This window comes from Trachypithecus francoisi, unplaced genomic scaffold (assembly GCF_009764315.1).
Source record: "Trachypithecus francoisi isolate TF-2019V2 unplaced genomic scaffold, Tfra_2.0 Lachesis_group3, whole genome shotgun sequence".
Classification (NCBI taxonomy): domain Eukaryota; kingdom Metazoa; phylum Chordata; class Mammalia; order Primates; family Cercopithecidae; genus Trachypithecus; species Trachypithecus francoisi.
Window position 1 is genome coordinate 153,564,794 of NW_022681468.1, and position 17,029 is coordinate 153,581,822.

General features: G+C 38.8%; 1 long non-coding RNA gene across 2 annotated transcripts; it reads left to right on the top strand.

Annotated features, from left to right (window-relative positions):
• The first annotated feature begins 596 nt into the window (after positions 1–596).
• Positions 597–8,135, top strand: LOC117069307. Of its 2 annotated transcripts, none has more exons than XR_004431495.1 (3): positions 597–608; positions 5,802–5,803; positions 7,889–8,135. It is a non-coding gene; the product is annotated as an uncharacterized LOC117069307 (long non-coding RNA). The 2 variants fall into 2 exon arrangements; XR_004431496.1 differs by lacking the exon at positions 597–608 and adding an exon at positions 5,617–5,627.
• Positions 8,136–17,029: the final 8,894 nt, after the last annotated feature.

Consider the following 17,029-nt stretch of genomic DNA (forward strand, 5'->3'; position numbering starts at 1 on the left):
GTAGACAGGAAATATTCAAGCTAGCTGCACCAGAAATCCTGGCAATGATGTGGGAAGTGTTCCATGATGTGAAATGCCACATGCCACTAGATTTATGACACATCACTTCAACGGACACAGTCCATGGCCAGTTCACGACTGTAATCCCAGCCCTTTGGGAGGTCGAAGCAGGTGAATCAGTTGAGGTCAGGAGTTCGAGACCAGCCTCGACATGGAGAAACCCCGTCTCTACTAAAAATACAAAATTAGCCCGGCGTGGTGGTGCATGCTTGTAATCCCAGCTACTTGGGAGGCTGAGGCAGGAGAATTGCTTGAACCTGGGAGGCGGAGGTTATGGTGAGCTGAGATCGTGCTGTTGCACTCCAGCCTGGGCAACAAGAGCAAAACTCCATCACACACACACAAAAAAAGAAAAAAGAAAGAAAAAAAAGGAAAGAGCCATGGGAACTGTCATGGGTGAATCCCAGAATGGGCATCTCAGATGTCATCTGTCTCTATTCCTGCCATCTCTTCCTGGCTGCCAGTCACTTCGCCTCCAGGTGTTTGTGTCTAAGGCCAACTCTCTTTCCAGACTAGAAGAAAGTGAGGTAGCTCACCTTTGCATTTAGGTTTACTTTGGAAAGTCCTATGGTTGACTATCAATGTAGTGACTGATTTGTGGCTGTAAAGCTGTAGCAGCTCAGGCAGCACACGTAAGAGACTGGGTGGAGAGACTGGATGGATGACACCATCTTAGCAAAGCGTTGGTTAGTTGATTAAGGCTTGTTTGAGCAAAAAAGTGAGTTATATCAGATATACTGATAGTCAAATCCCACCAGACAACTTAGCAGGCCACGAATAACCCATTTACTTTTCTTCTCCCATGACTTTACTCATTTTATTATTAAGCAAGGAATGTCTTGGTCCACCACTGAACCAAGTTTAAGAGTCAACTCAAATGCCACTTACTTCTTGAAGCCTTTCATGATACTGTTAAGGATAATGGAAATATATGATTTCTCCCTGTCATCTATAGAAATTATTTCCCCATATATACATTAACATATTGTCAGGAAACTTAACAGAAATACGATAACTCTTATTAAGTTTCCTGTAAGCATTTGTTTCTATGCTTATGCCCTAGAAAAATTTGAAGAACTAGAAATGGAAGTATTGCAGAGTGAGACACTTATTGGATGTTTGTTAGAGAGAGTATCATGAAGGAAAACATGAGATTAAAGACACTGCAACTATCTGAGAGGCCTGTGTAAAATTGTGTAAGCAAAATAGGGAATCGAATATTGAAATATGCAAATCATTTTACTTTTAGAAACTTAGACTTCTTTGTAGAGCATTAAATTTTATGCTATATTAAGTAGAGGCAATGCTGTTTTGTACATAAAAACTATCTTTGGATTATTTACCTTTTCTTTCCGAAATTGTTGTCTTTTCGACTCCATCTTTAGGGACAGATAAATGATCAACTGAGTGGTATCATTAATAGAAGCACCAGTTTTAGAAGCTCTACTTCTGGAAGTAGAATAACAAGAAGGTGTAATCCAGAGTGTAAGATATCCACTGATAATGAGAGTATTTGAGTGATGGTAATTGGCAAGGAGAAAGACTTAAAGATCTATCTAGAGACCAACCCTTATACTCTAGGCATGCTGCCAGATAAAGACTAAAAACAGCACGTAAGATGGCAAGAAAAAATACACTCTTTGGTTTCTTCATTGCCATAAAAGCCATTGAGAAGGGCTTAAAGAGATATGCCATTCCTAAATGGTAACATTAGACTTCTTGTTCTATGACTTGAGTGAAAAATTTTGCCATTAGGAAATGGGGAGAAGGAATGTCATCTTTAACAGAGGGTAGCTTTTTGGTCTATCTACTGATAGTCACCAAAAGGTACAGTAAGTAAGGTCACAGAATGTCACCCACTTTGGTTCGATCCTGTTCTTGGAACTAGAACAGTAACTCAACAACACTTTGTCTTTCTTTTATGAAGACTCTTCAGCCTTGATGATAATGATTTAATTAGCAATGTGTGCTTGATTTTTGCACACCCACATAAGGTTTTGTATTACACAACAAACTTACAGAATGTAGCCACAGCTTCTTGCTCCAGGAAATGTCTATCAATTTAATTATTAAAACTAGTTTAATGTTGGTGCCTTGTAAGCAGGATCTTTAAGATGAAATGAGCCAATCCACATTCCATTATTTCACTGGCATTTAACATAATCCTTGCAGCTGTCAAGCTATGCCTCCCAAATCTAAGACAATGAGTAAATGTTATCAGTTGAATCGTTGACTAAATCAACTAAAATGTTTGCTTGACTAAACCAACAAGTCACTTGATACATCGTGAACACACTGAAGGAAATTGGAAGAAATGGAATTCTGGCTCCTGGGTCCCTAAAAATTGCTGAGTGTGTTTCCTTTTTTGTAAAATAGGTATATTAATATTTTGCCTAGATGTGTTACAGTAAAGATTAAAAATAATTCAAGCAAAGTATCTAGCATATAGCAGACAATAAATGGTTGCTGTAATTTATTATGATGATTTATTAAAAGTTCAGGTTGCTTTGAAGAAATTAAGCAATTCGTTACTGGTCTATCTGGATCTTAGAAAACTCTAACTAGTACATTCAATCAACTTAAGATAATAGCAAGAGGAAGTTTAAAGTTAGATTAATTCAAGTTGTTAAGCAGCTTAAATAGCAAGCTCACCATTTATTTTAGTTTACTTTCTATCTGACTTCATTTTTAGTTTGAGCTGTTTTATGAAATATTTTTTAGTAAATGGCTGATCTTGCTGGTATTCTGCTGTAGTAAAAACTGAGTAAGATATTAATAGTGATTGTTTGAAGAGGGAGGAGGCTTTTGTTTCTAGTTCAACATTTTATGAAATAGATTGCAAATCCAGGCCATAATCTCAAACAGTGGAATCCCCTACACATTAAGAATCCTGGCAGTCTAAAGATTGTAAGCAAAAAGGCAATAAATATGTCAAAAGAAACTTTATAAATGGGTTTTTGCAAGCCAAGAAAACTGCCAAATAACTTGTAGGCTATAGATGTACTAATGCATTTGTCTTTCTGACCTTCCGATCTTGATTCGTTTTTTGATGCCATCGGCATCTCTAAGGTTACAATTTGGTGGAGATTCTGGATTGCAGTTGTGCTGTCAAAGGGTCATTCTTCCTGGTAATGAGGTAACTAGTGGTCCCTGGGAGAAAGGAGAAAACAATCAGGTCTTGAAAGCTGAAACATACTGAAGTCGAGAGTAGGTTCTTGGCAGAGGCCCAACTCCTCTTTCTCAGAGCGTTTGTCATCATTGAAACAAAGAAGAAAATGGTGGGGTTTGCATAGACAGCCATAAAGTGGGGACCTAAATAACAAAGAAACACAGACACCCAAATCCCATGAACTGGAATGTACTTGGAGGCTATTTTGAGAGCACTTTGTTTTTTTTTCATTTACCATATTGTTGAGTCACATGTTAAGGATGTGGGTCGCATTAAAAAGAAGCGTGCTGCTTATTTTGAAGCAAATTATTATCAAATGACTATGCTTCAAAACATTTCTTAATTTCAACTTTAAGTGAAGTCATTTGACTTTGGAACATATGCCTTTGCTAAATTGTTGCCAAAAAAAGACAACTTAATTTTTGCATTCATTGCTTGCAAAACTGTTGATTCAAGATGTGACGGAAAGGTAAGACTTTATTTACTCATTATCGCTAGTGAGACTCACTTCATAAAGCCAAAGGTAAACTTGAATACTTGTCACATTTAGTCGAAATGAAGATTGTGATTAGCCTGTGAATCATATTTTTAATTTAAGGCTAAATAAAAATAGTAACAATGGCAAATAATTAAAAAATAGAGAATATATGTTAACGTGTATAGTGCTATATATATTAGATCCTATAAGATATCTGAAAAATAATATTTCAGTAGAACATAACTCTAGCCATGTGCAACTCAATTTCATGGACCTTACAGGCACTAATTTTTCATCTACATATGTTCTCTGAACTAGACTTTGGGCTTTATAGCACAGTTTCTGCATTAACTTTTTTTCCTATCTTGAAGGTAAAGATTGGATTATTTTTACAACATTTTATTTTATTATTTTTCTCAATAGCTGATATATCGACATGGTAAGAAACTCAGACAATACAAAAAGATATACAATGAGGATAAGCCTTTCATTCCCAGCACCCAGTGCATTTCCTCTCCCTGACAGTTATTTATTTATTTATTTTTTGAGACCTAGTCTCACTCTGTCGCCCAGGCTGGAGTGCAGTGGTGCGATCTCGGTTCACTGCAAGCTCTGCCTCCTGGGTTCATGCCATTCTCCTGCCTCAGCCTCCTGAGTAGCTGGGACTACAGGCGCCCGTCACCACGCCCAGCTAATTTTTTGTGTTTTTAGTAGAGACGAGGTTTCACCATGTTAGCCAGGATGGTCTTGATTTCCTGACCTCGTGATCCGCCCGCCTCAGCCTCCCAAAGTGCTGGGATTACAGGTGTGAGCCACCACACCCAGCCTTCTCGACAGTTATTGTTAGCATTTTCAATATACCATTCTAAATGTATTATCTGAATATTTGAGTGTCTATTTCTATATATCCACCATTCTTTTTCTTTTTTCTTTTTTTTTTAAGATAGGCTCGTGCTCTGTTCCCAGGATGGAGTGCAGTGGCATGATCACTCCTCACTCCTCTGGAGTAGCTGGGATGATGGGCCACCACATCCACCTAATTTTTTTTTTTTTTTTTGGTAGAGACAGGGTGTCCCTGTGTTGTCCAGGCTGGTCTCAGTCCTCCACCTTGGCACCCGAAAATGCTGGGATTACCAGCATGAGCCACCACACTTGGTCATTCTTTTTCATATTAATATAGTAGCATAATTGGGTCATAATGGGAAGCAGAAAGAACACTCAAACTTGGAAAATTGGACAACAGTTTACAAATAAAGAAATTATCAGCAAACTTATGAGTTATTATGTGAGGGAACCACAAGGAGATAGTTTAGTAACCCACACTAGTATCAGTGGAGCTGTCACATCTACAGGCTCAAAGAAATGGGGAATGTGATGGTTATTGTAACCTGAACTTGGAAGGAAGAAATCATGTAGGAGAGGAGTAGTGATACAGTCCACCTAAGGTCGAAAGGGAATGAATGCTCTGACCTCACGCTCCTCTCCTCTGGTGCCATGCAGGGGTTCCCACTGGCCAAATCCAACCAGCAGCCATGGGACCCAGAAGCTCAGTGGTAGAGTCCATATAGGTTGGTCTCCACCAGCAAAGAATAGAGCAGAGAAAGAGTAAGCCACTGGAAGACATCTGCCATGCACGCTTCTGCTCCATGTTTTTTGCAGTTAAGGATATATGTTGGAGAGCCTTCCATCCATCAGTACCTATAGATTTCTACCCATTCTTTTGAAAGAGGTAATCTATTTCATTGTGGATAAAACATAATTTATTGAATTGGTCTTCTATTGCTAAACATTTAGATTGATCTTTTGTCTTTTATGAATAAAAACACTGTAATAAATATGCCCGTATACGTGTCTTCATGCATATATGTTCTATATCTTTTATATACATTCCTAAAATGGAATTGCTTCTTATTAATTTAGGTCAAAATGGAATTTTAGTGCTTATTTTTCTCAACAGGAAAAAATGAAATTACTCTTATATTTGGGCATAAAGTTGTCAAAGACTGGTTATAAGTGCTATTGCCCCAAATCCAAATTATTTATTGCTTGAATATCTAAACTCTTTTTTATTTTTACAATGGTATAATAGTGTAGAAGTTACAAAAACAACATGTACTCAGGAGTTAGTGAGCCTGTGCTGGAATGCTGGCACTGATGCATGACTGTGGGCAAATTTTATAACTTCTTCTTTTTTTTTTTTTTTTTTCTTCTTGAGACAGAGTTTTGCCCTTGTCGCCCAGGCTGGAGTGCAATGGCACAATCTCAGCTCACTACAATCTATGCCTTCCGGGTTCAAGTGATTCTCCTGCCTCAGCCTCCCAAGTAGCTGGGATTACAGGTGCGTGCCACCATGCCCATCTAATTTTTGTATTTTTAGTAGAGATGGGGTTTCAACATGTTGACCAGGCTGGTCTCAAACTCCTGACCTCAGGGGATCCACCTGCCTTGGCCTCCCAAAGTGCTGGGATTACAGGCATGAGCCACCGCGCCCGACCTTACGACTTCTTTATGTTTCACTTTCCTTATCTGTAAAATGGGTATACCAGTAATAATAGTAGCTACCTCGAAGGGCTTTGGAAGGGCTCCAATGAACTGATGTATGTAGATTGCTGAGACTAGTATCTAGCACTATGTAAAAGCTTTGCTGTTATTATTGTGCAATAATTATCCTTTCACAGCTGCCTCTTCTTGTCACCACTTTTATAAAGACTTCTGTTTGTCCCTTGTATCCATCTGTCAAATATTTACTTTTCAGATCTTCCCACTTTTTCTATGCAACTACTTACTTTACACCTTTCAGTATTTTTTCACTTATTTCTCCAAGCAACCTCTTCAAAGTTGCCCTAACCTACCATGATATACCAATAGTATATCAGAACTTTTTCATATGTTGTTTTTATTGATATATGTTTATTCATACATATGATGCTATAATATATATTGATGCACAGAACATGAGAACAACTACTCTGCTTAGTGGCTTTGGGTTTACACTGGATCACACCAATGGCTAACTCAGTTGATCTCTGCAGTAGTAACAAACAATACTTGTTTAAACAGCATAACTTCCAAAGGCCTTAGGTTTTGTTTGTTTGTTCATTTGTTTTGTTTTTATTAACATATTTGAGACTTACAGCATCTGCTAATTTATCTAAACTTCCCTTCAAATTCTTGTACTTTCAGCCTTCACCATAACTTCAGGTAATGATTATATAAAATTACCCTTTCCTCTTATTTAACTCCAAACTAAGTTTTCCAAACTTTAAGCGGTACCTCCTAATTCTGGAATTGTAATTTTCATTAAAAAGTTGTTTCCTCTACCAAGACTGCGTGATTTCACAAACTAATATCATTTACTCTTTCCAAACAATCATTTCCAGATTTATCCTAATAATGGGACAGAATAAGATTCAAATGGGCAGAGAAAATATAGTTTCCTTATTTTTGCTGTCATCATGCTAGCCTGAAGCCCATTCTGGTTTCTCTCTTAATCTGATCCAATAATTTAAAAGTATCATTAGATAGTCCTTGATATCCAGGGGAAAAATACTTATCTCTCAGAAATGTTGGTCTCCCACCCTTCTGACCTTCTCCTCTCCAACATGACATCTCAAGAAACTTTTGAATTCTTGTAGGAGGGGTAGAGGATAAGGCTTTTTATTTCATTGTCATTTGTCCATCTAGGCTGCCACTCACTATGTTGGCTTCTGGTGGCTGAAGTCTACAGCTGGTATAATACATAGGATGGGGTCTCTCTGATTTATTGGCCTCCAGTGGTGCATTCTGACCTGCATGTCCTTCCCTCAGCTCTTGCTGACTCCTCAGGCACTGCCACTGCCAGAGGCTCCGTCCAGTCAGCCTCTAGGCCAGATGGTCGGCTTTTGCCATGGAGTCACACCATCCTGTTCAGAATGGACCTTGGAAGGTCCACTGTACTCATGCCACTTAGGAACTGAGAGGGACTTGGAAGGGCGAAAGAAATCATCTGGCTGCCAGCTACACCGTTTTGGCTTGTTAAGTATCTCATGTTGGCATAGCTCCATTCTCCTTCTGGTATTTTCTTCAATTTATCTGTATATATACCAAAAGACAACTTTCTCTGAAGGGTCACCTCCAAGGTGGGGGATATACTCTAAATATATAGGTTGATGGCTGCTTTTGGGCCAACTATGGAAGTTAAGTTTTTTACTCTCTATATAAGGTTTTTTCCTAGTATCTAAAGAGCTGTCCCTCTTTAGATTAACAATTAAGCTTACAGGGGGATTGTGTGGTTCTGCGGGTAAACTTAAGGTTGAACTAAGATTCTATCTTGGATAACCAGCTATCACCAGGCTCGGTAGGCTTGTCACCTCTACCCATAAATCTTCCCACTATTTTGCTACGTAGACGAATGTGCTCTTTTAGCTGTTTTTGGGTAGCTCGTCTGGTTTCGGGGAATTTGGCTTTATTTCTCTTTGCGAAATGGTCTGTAGTTAATTCATTATGCAAAAGGTATAGGGGTAAGTCCTTGCTATTTTGTGCTTGGTTAATTTTTTCATCTTTCCCTTGCGGTACTATGTCTATAGCGCCTGGGTAGAATTTCTATCGCCTATACTTTTGTATGTGTAAATGGTTTAGTATATACTAATTTGGTAGTAGTATTGATTAGATTTTTTGGGCTAGTGTTAGCTCAAGGCAATCAAATAATATTGATATCTTCTGGGTGTAAGCCGGATGTTTTGTGTTGAGCTATGCCTTGGTTTATCCAAGTGCACCTTCCAGTACACTAACCATGTTACGACTTATCTCCTCTGTATAAATGTTAGGGGTGTTTAGTTAAGTTAGTCCTTAAATATATTTGAGGAGAGCGACAGGCGGTGTGTACGTGCTTCATGGCCTAATTCAATTAAGCACTCTATTCTTAATTTACTACTAAATCCTCCCTGGACTTTTAGGCTTCATAAAAGCTATCGTAGGGTTTTCTGGGGTAGAAAAATGTAGCCCATTTTTTCCCATCCCATACGCTACACCTTGACCTAACGTTTTTGCTTGGGCGTTTGCGCTTACTTTGTGACCTTTGTTAGGGTTTGCTGAGGATGGCGGTATACAGGCTGAGCGAGAGATGGTGAGGTGGATCAGGGTTTATCGATTATAGAACAGGCTCCTCTAGGGGGATGTGAAGCACCGCCAAGTCCTTTGAGTTTTAAGCTGTTGCTTGTAGTGTTCTGGCGAGTAGTTTTGTTATTTTAACTATTGAAGTTTAAGGCTAAGCATAGTGGGGTATCTAATCCCAGTTTGAGTCTTAGCTATTGTGTGTTCAGAAGTTTTAAAGCCACTTTCGTAGTTTATTTTACATCAGCTAAGGTTTTACAATTTAGATGGAGTTTAGCTTTACTGTATTAGATCTAAAACACTCTTTACACTGGTGTCTATTAGCTTGGGTTAATCGTATGGCCGCGGTGGCTGGCACGAAATTAACCAACCCTGAATATAGCATAGCTTAGTTAAACTTTCCTTTATTGCTAAAGATTTGTCACTGCTGTTTCCCGCAGGGGTGTGGCTGAGCAAAGTGTTTTGAGCTGCGTTATGCGTGCTTGATACTTACTCCTTTTAGTCATGGTGACTTATAGGGTGTCTTCACCGGAGTGGGGATGCTTGCATGTGTAATCTTGCTAAGAGTTAATAGAAAGGCCAGGACCAAACCTATTTGTTCATGGGGTGCGCAGACCGTCTAGGCATTTTCAGTGTCTTGCTTTGAGTGAATTAAGCTACATAAACGGAAAAACAGATAATTGTGAAGTGCTGGCTTTGGGGTTGTGGTGATAAGGGGGTGAATTTGGTATTGTGCAAGTATTTGGGAAAAGAGAGGGAGAATGGAGTCAAGAGTGGTAGGGTGAAGTAAATTTTTATTAGTTGAGGGAATAGCAGTTGAAGTTGTGCATAGCTAAAAGATGAGAATGCGAGCTCTGGCCCAGTGGATTAAAGGCTTTTGTGTTTGGGGTTTGGCAAAAGTGGATTTGTGGGGAAAGGTCGGAGATGGGGGAGGGGAGTTTGGCATAAATTTGTTGCGGTTTTGTAGTGTTAACGAGGGTGCGTTGTGTAGTTAACTGTTGGTATGTCTTACAAGCATGAATTAAATAACACCTTATGGTATTATGTGGGGCTAGGACATTGAACGTAGGTGCAGTTAATAATGGTATGAACTAGGAATCAAAGACAGGTGCTGCAGCATGTAGTGTGGCAGGACCGGCTTTCTGCGATGGGGTCACATGCAGACCAGAGATAAAAGATACCAAATGCATGGAGAGCTCCCGTGACTGGTTAATAGGGTGATAGACCCGTGATCCATGGAGATGTGTTATTTAAGGGGAACGTGTGGGTGATCTTGGTTTTATGGCCCTGAGGTAAGAACCAGATGCCAGATACAGTTCATTGTAGCTACCCCCACAAGTGATGGGCCCGGAGCGAGGAGAGTGGCACTCTTGTGCGGGATATTGATTTCACGGAGGATGGTGAACAAGGGACACCCAACTGAGGGGGATATCCGTGGTGACAAGAAAGTATTTGACTAAAATGTGCTATGTCCAGTAAAGGATGTAATGTACTATGTACGATGAATGATATATTAGGTTAGTTGATATTCTGGGGGTTATGCTGGGTCTTTGGATCTTGGTGTTATGTACTACAGTTGGTGAGTTTATGAGAGTTCCTGCTTGTAAGCATGTTCTGAAGGACGGTTAGTAAATATGTAAAAATATGTGCTATGTACAGTTAAGCATATATAGTACTATGTAATATTCATGTTGGCTAGCAGTAGTGCACGAATTACATGAGGGCATGTTAAAATAAATTAGGTTGCACACCATAGAATACAGAAAGTAGTTTAAGTTAGAATGCCAGTTTTGGGTGTTGGTGGTAAAGTTAAGTGCTTTCTTTCTGAGTTGCCCCAGGGAGAGATTTCCATTTCCAGTTTACAAGACTGGTGTACTGATTTGTACTACAAGGGCAGGTTCATTTGAGTAGGTTGTTTTCGGTTAGGGAGGCTAGTGGTATTAAGATTAGAATTGTGGTGAAATATATAATGGATGCTATCTGTCCAATGATAATGAAGGGTTGGCTTACTGGTTGGCTTCCGATTCAGGTAAGGGTCAGTAGGATTGCGGTTAGAGATCATAATAGGAATTGGCTAAGTGGGCGAAATGCTATGCTTTGTTGTTTGGATTTGTGGAGTATACGTGTGATTGTTAGGACGAGGGTGGATGAGAGGAGTGCTAATACCCCTCCTAATTTGTTAGGGACAGATCGTAGGATTGCGTATGCGAATAGGAAATACCATTCTGGTTTGATGTGTGGGGGAGTGCTTAGTGGGTTGGCTGGGGTGTAATTATCTGGGTCGCTTAGAAGGTCAGGTGAGAATAGTACTAGTGTTATTAGAATGAGAAAGAGAAGGGCTAAGCCTAGAATATCTTTGACTGTGTAGTAGGGGTGAAAGGTGATTTTGTCAGAGTGGGAGGAGATTCCGCAGGGGTTATTTGATCCTGTTTCGTGTAGGAATAGTAGGTGTAGAGCTGTGAGGGTTGCGATAATGAAAGGTAGGGTGAAGTGAAGGGTGAAGAATCGTGTGAGGGTTGGATTGTCAATGGAGCATCCGCCTCAGACCCATTGGACGAGGTTAGTTCCGATATATGGAATTGCTGATAATAAATTTGTAATTACTGTGGCACCTCAAAATGATATTTGGCCTCAAAGTATGGAGAAAGAGACCACTGAGGTATTTTCCTTCCCCTTCTCCACTCTTTCCATCTTCCTAATTTCTTCCATAGTACCCTGGGTCTGAAAGAAGTAGATTGCTGCCTCTTACTGTGTCATATCTTTCTTCTACCTAAGCCTAAAAGGCAGAAGAAATATTCTCTGGGAGAAACAGGGAAAATAACTTGAGCAGGTGCTCTAGGTTTGGTTCTTGAAAAAAATAAGAGAATAAAGAATAATTTAGACATTCCTCTCTCAAGCAAATGACTTCTTATGACCATATAAGACTATTTTATGGAAATTTTCAAATTGATATTTCATTAACATAAAACTACAATTAAAATGTCAGGATCTGTTCATTTTGGATACTTGTGTAATTATCCTAATTATCTTTTACAACCACCTGACCTCTTGCCTTCTTCTTTACTAGGAGTTTCCTTGGGTCAATCAGAAAGGAGGTCATGAACTTAGAAAGGTAAAAGAAAAAAGCAGACTATTTCAGAATATTATCTCCAATACATTTACCTAATTAATTAATCTATTTGATAATACCTACATTCCTCATAGCAAATTAAGTAGAGCCTACTCTTAGATCTTCACATATTATCATTCTGTGACACTCCCACTGAATCTTTCTCAAGTTTCAACATATCTTTCTTACCAAAGCACAATGACTGCACTGCAAAAAAGTGTTCCCGGGTCAGATGAATTATGACATCACACTGTGGTTCAGAGAAAGGATAATGTCTTACTTTTTCCTGATAATACTTTTTATTGCACAGATCTCATCTTCTGTGGTTCCCTATTACTGATAACTGATGCTGAGCATGTGAGAGCTCAAAGCTGATTAAGGTACTTATCAGTGGGAATTCCACTGACTGCAACAGGTGGCTGTGGTGAGATGCTGGGAGAGAGGAAAAATAGAGGCAGGCATTAGTTTCCTCATTTACTCTGAACGTGTCATCAAATTATATTAGGTTAAGAAGCCGAGATCATCCTGGCTAACACGGTGAAACCCCGTCTCTACTAAAAATACAAAAAAAAAAAACTAGCCGGGCGAGGTGGCGGGCGCCTGTAGTCCCAGCTACTCGGGAGGCTGAGGCAGGAGAATGGCGTAAACCCGGGAGGCGGAGCTTGCAGTGAGCTGAGATCCGGCCACTGCGCTCCAGCCTGGGCGACAGAGCAAGACTCCGTCTCAAAAAAAAAAAAAAAAAAGCAGCTAGAAAATGGTTAGCAACAGTTGATGAAATCAACTTTTCCTTGTATTGACTCTAACTGAAACAAGCTGTAGAACCAACATCATGACAGGAACGTCAGAAATATAAAGAAGAAAATAATACTACATCTTCAGGTTAACAAGTGAACAGTTTTATTTTTTATTTTCCCATTCCTATTCATATTTATTATATCATTTGTAATAGATAAAATCTTACTGAGGGTAACACTTTCAACATGAGATGGATTTCTCATTATGTATTTATGCTCTAATTAAAGACAATTTGCCCTTGTAAGATTAAAATAACTTTTTACCCTGAGAAGGTCAAGGCGGCAGGGGGCCATGATTGCAACACTGCAATCCAGTCTGGGCAGCAGAGCCAGACTCTGTCTTAAAAAAAAAAGATTGGGAAAACCTTTAAGACTAACACATCAGGATTCTGACTAGTGCTAAAAAAAAAGATGCTTTTTTCTTATGAAGAACTTACCACTGTAACTGGTCTTACTGTTAAAATAGCCTAATTAGTTGACGGGGGGATACTAATTTACCATGACAAATATACAAATTTCCTGGTGTTGCTTTTTAAATAAACAGAATCAAATTATTTTTGTCTCAAAAAATACCCATGAGATTATTTCTTGTGATGGAGTATAAATGTCTTTAAGCTTTTGTCATTTAGTTATCAAATCATTTCTAGTCTTTCCCAACAGCCTTCAAAGATAATTATCATTCTTGAAGATTTTACTGGCTATATTTGACCCTTTGCTCTTTGAATTTTTGGCTTGAGGGTTAGCTGACATTTTTATGATATTGAGTCTGCCTATCTATGAGCATAATATATTTTTAAATGTATTTAGGTCTTCCTCCTATATGTCCTCAATAATAAATTACAGTTTTCTCCATAAGAGTTTGCATGTTTGAATAATTTACAGTTTCTTTATATTTCTGTTGCTATAAAATTTGTAATGTTTGTAAATTTTAAATCAACATTGTTGGAGTATAATTTTTATATGATAAAATTTTATGTGTACATTTTGATGATGTTTGACAAAGATATATACAAATATAATCACAACTCTAATCAAGGCATATAAAACAATTCTTTCACGCTTATTTGTAAGCAGTCCCAATCTCCACCCCAGCCACAGAAAAACACTCGTCTTCTTTTTGCCATTTTGGATTTGTTTTGTCTCTTCTGTAATTTCATATAAATGGAATCATACAGTGTTTATTGTCTTGTTTCTGGCTTCTTTGCTTAGCAAAATAGTTTTTAGATTTATCCATTGTCAATGAATGAGTTCATTCTTTCTTTTTTCTGAGTACTATTCACTACTGAATAGTATCCAAAATACTATTTGTTTATCCATTTAAATGTTGATGCAAATTTGATTGTTTTTAGTTTAGGGCTACTAAGAATAAAGCTTCGGCCGGGCGCGGTGGCTCAAGCCTGTAATCCCAGCACTTTGGGAGGCCGAGACGGGCGGATCACGAGGTCAGGAGATCGAGACCATCCTGGCTAACACGGTGAAACCCCGTCTCTACTAAAAAATACAAAAAGCTAGCCGGGCGAGGTGGCGGGCGCCTGTAGTCCCAGCTACTTGGGAGGCTGAGGCAGGAGAATGGCGTGAACCCGGGAGGCGGAGCTTGCAGTGAGCTGAGATCCGGCCACTGCACTCCAGCCCGGGCGACAGAGCGAGACTCCGTCTCAAAAAAAAAAAAAGAAAAAGAAGAATAAAGCTTCGGGCCAGGTGTGGTGGCTCACACCTTTAAATCCCAGTACTTAAGAAGCCAAGGCAGGCAGATCACTTGAGTCCAGGAGTTTGAGACTAGCCTGGGAAACATGGCAAGACCCCTGTCTCTATAAAAAAAAAAAAAAAAAAAAAGCAAAAATTAGCCGGACTTTGTGGTGCACACTTGTAGTCCCAACTACTCAGGATGCTGAGGCAGGAAGTTCTTTGAGTCTGGGATGTGGACATTGCAGTGAGCCGAGATTGTGACAATGCACTCCAGCCTGGGTGACAGAATGAGACTCTGTCTTAAAAACAACAAAAAAAGAAAAATCGGCTGGGCGCGGTGGCTGAAGCCTGTAATCCCAGCACTTTGGGAGGCCGAGACGGGCGGATCACGAGGTCAGGAGATCGAGACCATCCTGGCTAACACGGTGAAACCCCGTCTCTACTAAAAAAAACACAAAAAGCTAGCCTGGCGAGGTGCTGGGCGCCTGTAGTCCCAGCTACTCGGGAGACTGAGGCAGGAGAATGGCGTAAACCCGGGAGGCGGAGCTTGCAGTGAGCTGAGATCCGGCCACTGTGCTCCAGCCTGGGCGACAGAGCGAGACTCCGTCTCAAAAAAAAAAAAAAGAAAAAGAAAAAACAAAAGAAAGAAGAAGGGAAGGGAAGGGGAGGGCAGGGGAAGGAAGGGGAGGGGAGGGGAAGAAAGGAAAAGGAAGGGAAGGGAGAAGGAAGGAAGCAAGGAAGGAAGGAAGGAAGGAAGGAAAAGAAAAAGAAAAGAAGGAAGGAAGGAGGGAAGGAAGGAAGGAAAAGAAAAAGAAAAGGAAGGAAGGAGGGAAGGAGGGAAGGAAGGAAAAGAAAAAGAAAAAAGAAAAGAAGGAAGGAAGAAGGGAAGGAAGGAAAAGAAAAAGAAAAGAAGGAAGGAAGGAAGGAAGGAAGGAAGGAAAGAAGGAAGGGAAAATAAAAGAAAAAGGCTAAAGCTTCTATGAACATTTGTGTACAAGAGTTTTTGTGGATATCTGGCCCTAATTTTAGGTCCAGAGTAGAAGCATATAAACAATCATTAATGTAGGACAGACCTCCGTTTATCATCATAATGTGCCTTGGTGTAATTTTTTTGTTTTCTTTCTACTTTGGATTTATTGGGCTTTTGTATCTCTAAGTTTATAATTTTCATCAAATTTGGAAAATGTTCATGAGTATTTTTTTCCTGCTTTCCCACTTTCTCCTCTTTGGGATCTCCAATTACTCATATGTTAGACCACTTACAATTGTCTCACAGGTTATTGAAGTTCTGTTTAAATTTTTCAACTTTTTTTACTCTGTGCTTTAGTTTCAATAATTTATTTTCTATTTTTTCAAGCTTACCAATGTTTTCTTCTAAAGTGTATAATCGGTTATTAAGTTCATCTAGTGAATTTCTCATTTCAGAAATTGCATTTTTCAGTCCTAGAAATTTCTACTTTAAAAATCTTTCATTGTCTCATTATGTTTATGTTTTCCTTTAAATCCTTGTACATATGTATAATAGCTGTTTTTAAGATCCTGTTTGCTAATGCCATCATCTCTGTCATTGCTGAGTTGTTTTTTATTGAATGGATGTTCTCTTGGCTTTGTGGCATATTTTTCTGTTTCTTTTTGTGTCTAATTTTTTTATTGGTTGCTAGATATTGTGAGTGTTATACCATTGAACATCTGAATTTGTATGTTTTTCTTTAAAGAATAGTGTGTTTATTTTTGCAGGTTATTAGTTATTTGTAGACCAGCTTGATCATCTTGAGTTTTGCTTTTTAGCTTTGTTAGGGTAGGTCTGGAGTATCCCTTAATCTAAGGCCAATTTAGCCCTACTGTTGAGGAATGATCCTTCTGCAGACTCTACTGAATGACCTAGGTGTTTAAAAAGTTCTCTCCATTGTGACTAACCAGAACTCAGTAGTCTCCCAGCCCTTTGTGGACTCTGTGAATTGTTCAGCTTACAACTTCCTTGCAGTTGTTCTTTGCCTAGCCTCATGAATTATCATCCTGTGTAAATAAACAATATAGTGAAAAAGTCAAGAAGACTTTTACGCAGATTTCTGGAACTTTATTCTGTTAATATGGTGAAATATATTGATCAATTTTCAAAAGTTAAAACATCCTTACACTTTTGGGGATAGACTCAAGTTGTTCATAGTGTCTTTTTTCCTGCCCTGCATTTAGTATGCTAAAATTTTATTTAAAATTTTTCCATCTATGTTAATCAGTAAAACAGGCCCATAACTTCCCTTCTCATACTCTTCTAATCTAGTTTTGGTACTAAAATGTTATTAGACTCTAAAATAAGTTGAAGAACTACTGTTTTGCATAATAATTGAAGTGTGTTTTTCTTTGGTAGAATTTTGCCTGGACCTGTTTTGCTGCATAAGCAAATTTTAAATAGCTGGTTCAATTTCTTTAATTTTCAAATTTATGACTTCTTCATATTCTTTTAAATAAAGACATAACATATGTAAGGAAAGAGCATCAAGCTTAAGTGTACATCTTGATGTATTTTTACATATATTATACATTACTATAATACATTATATAGACAGATACATAGATCCAGAGAGCCATCTACCAAACAGATAAAGATTTAGAACATTTCTACTACTCAGAAGTTTCCTTAG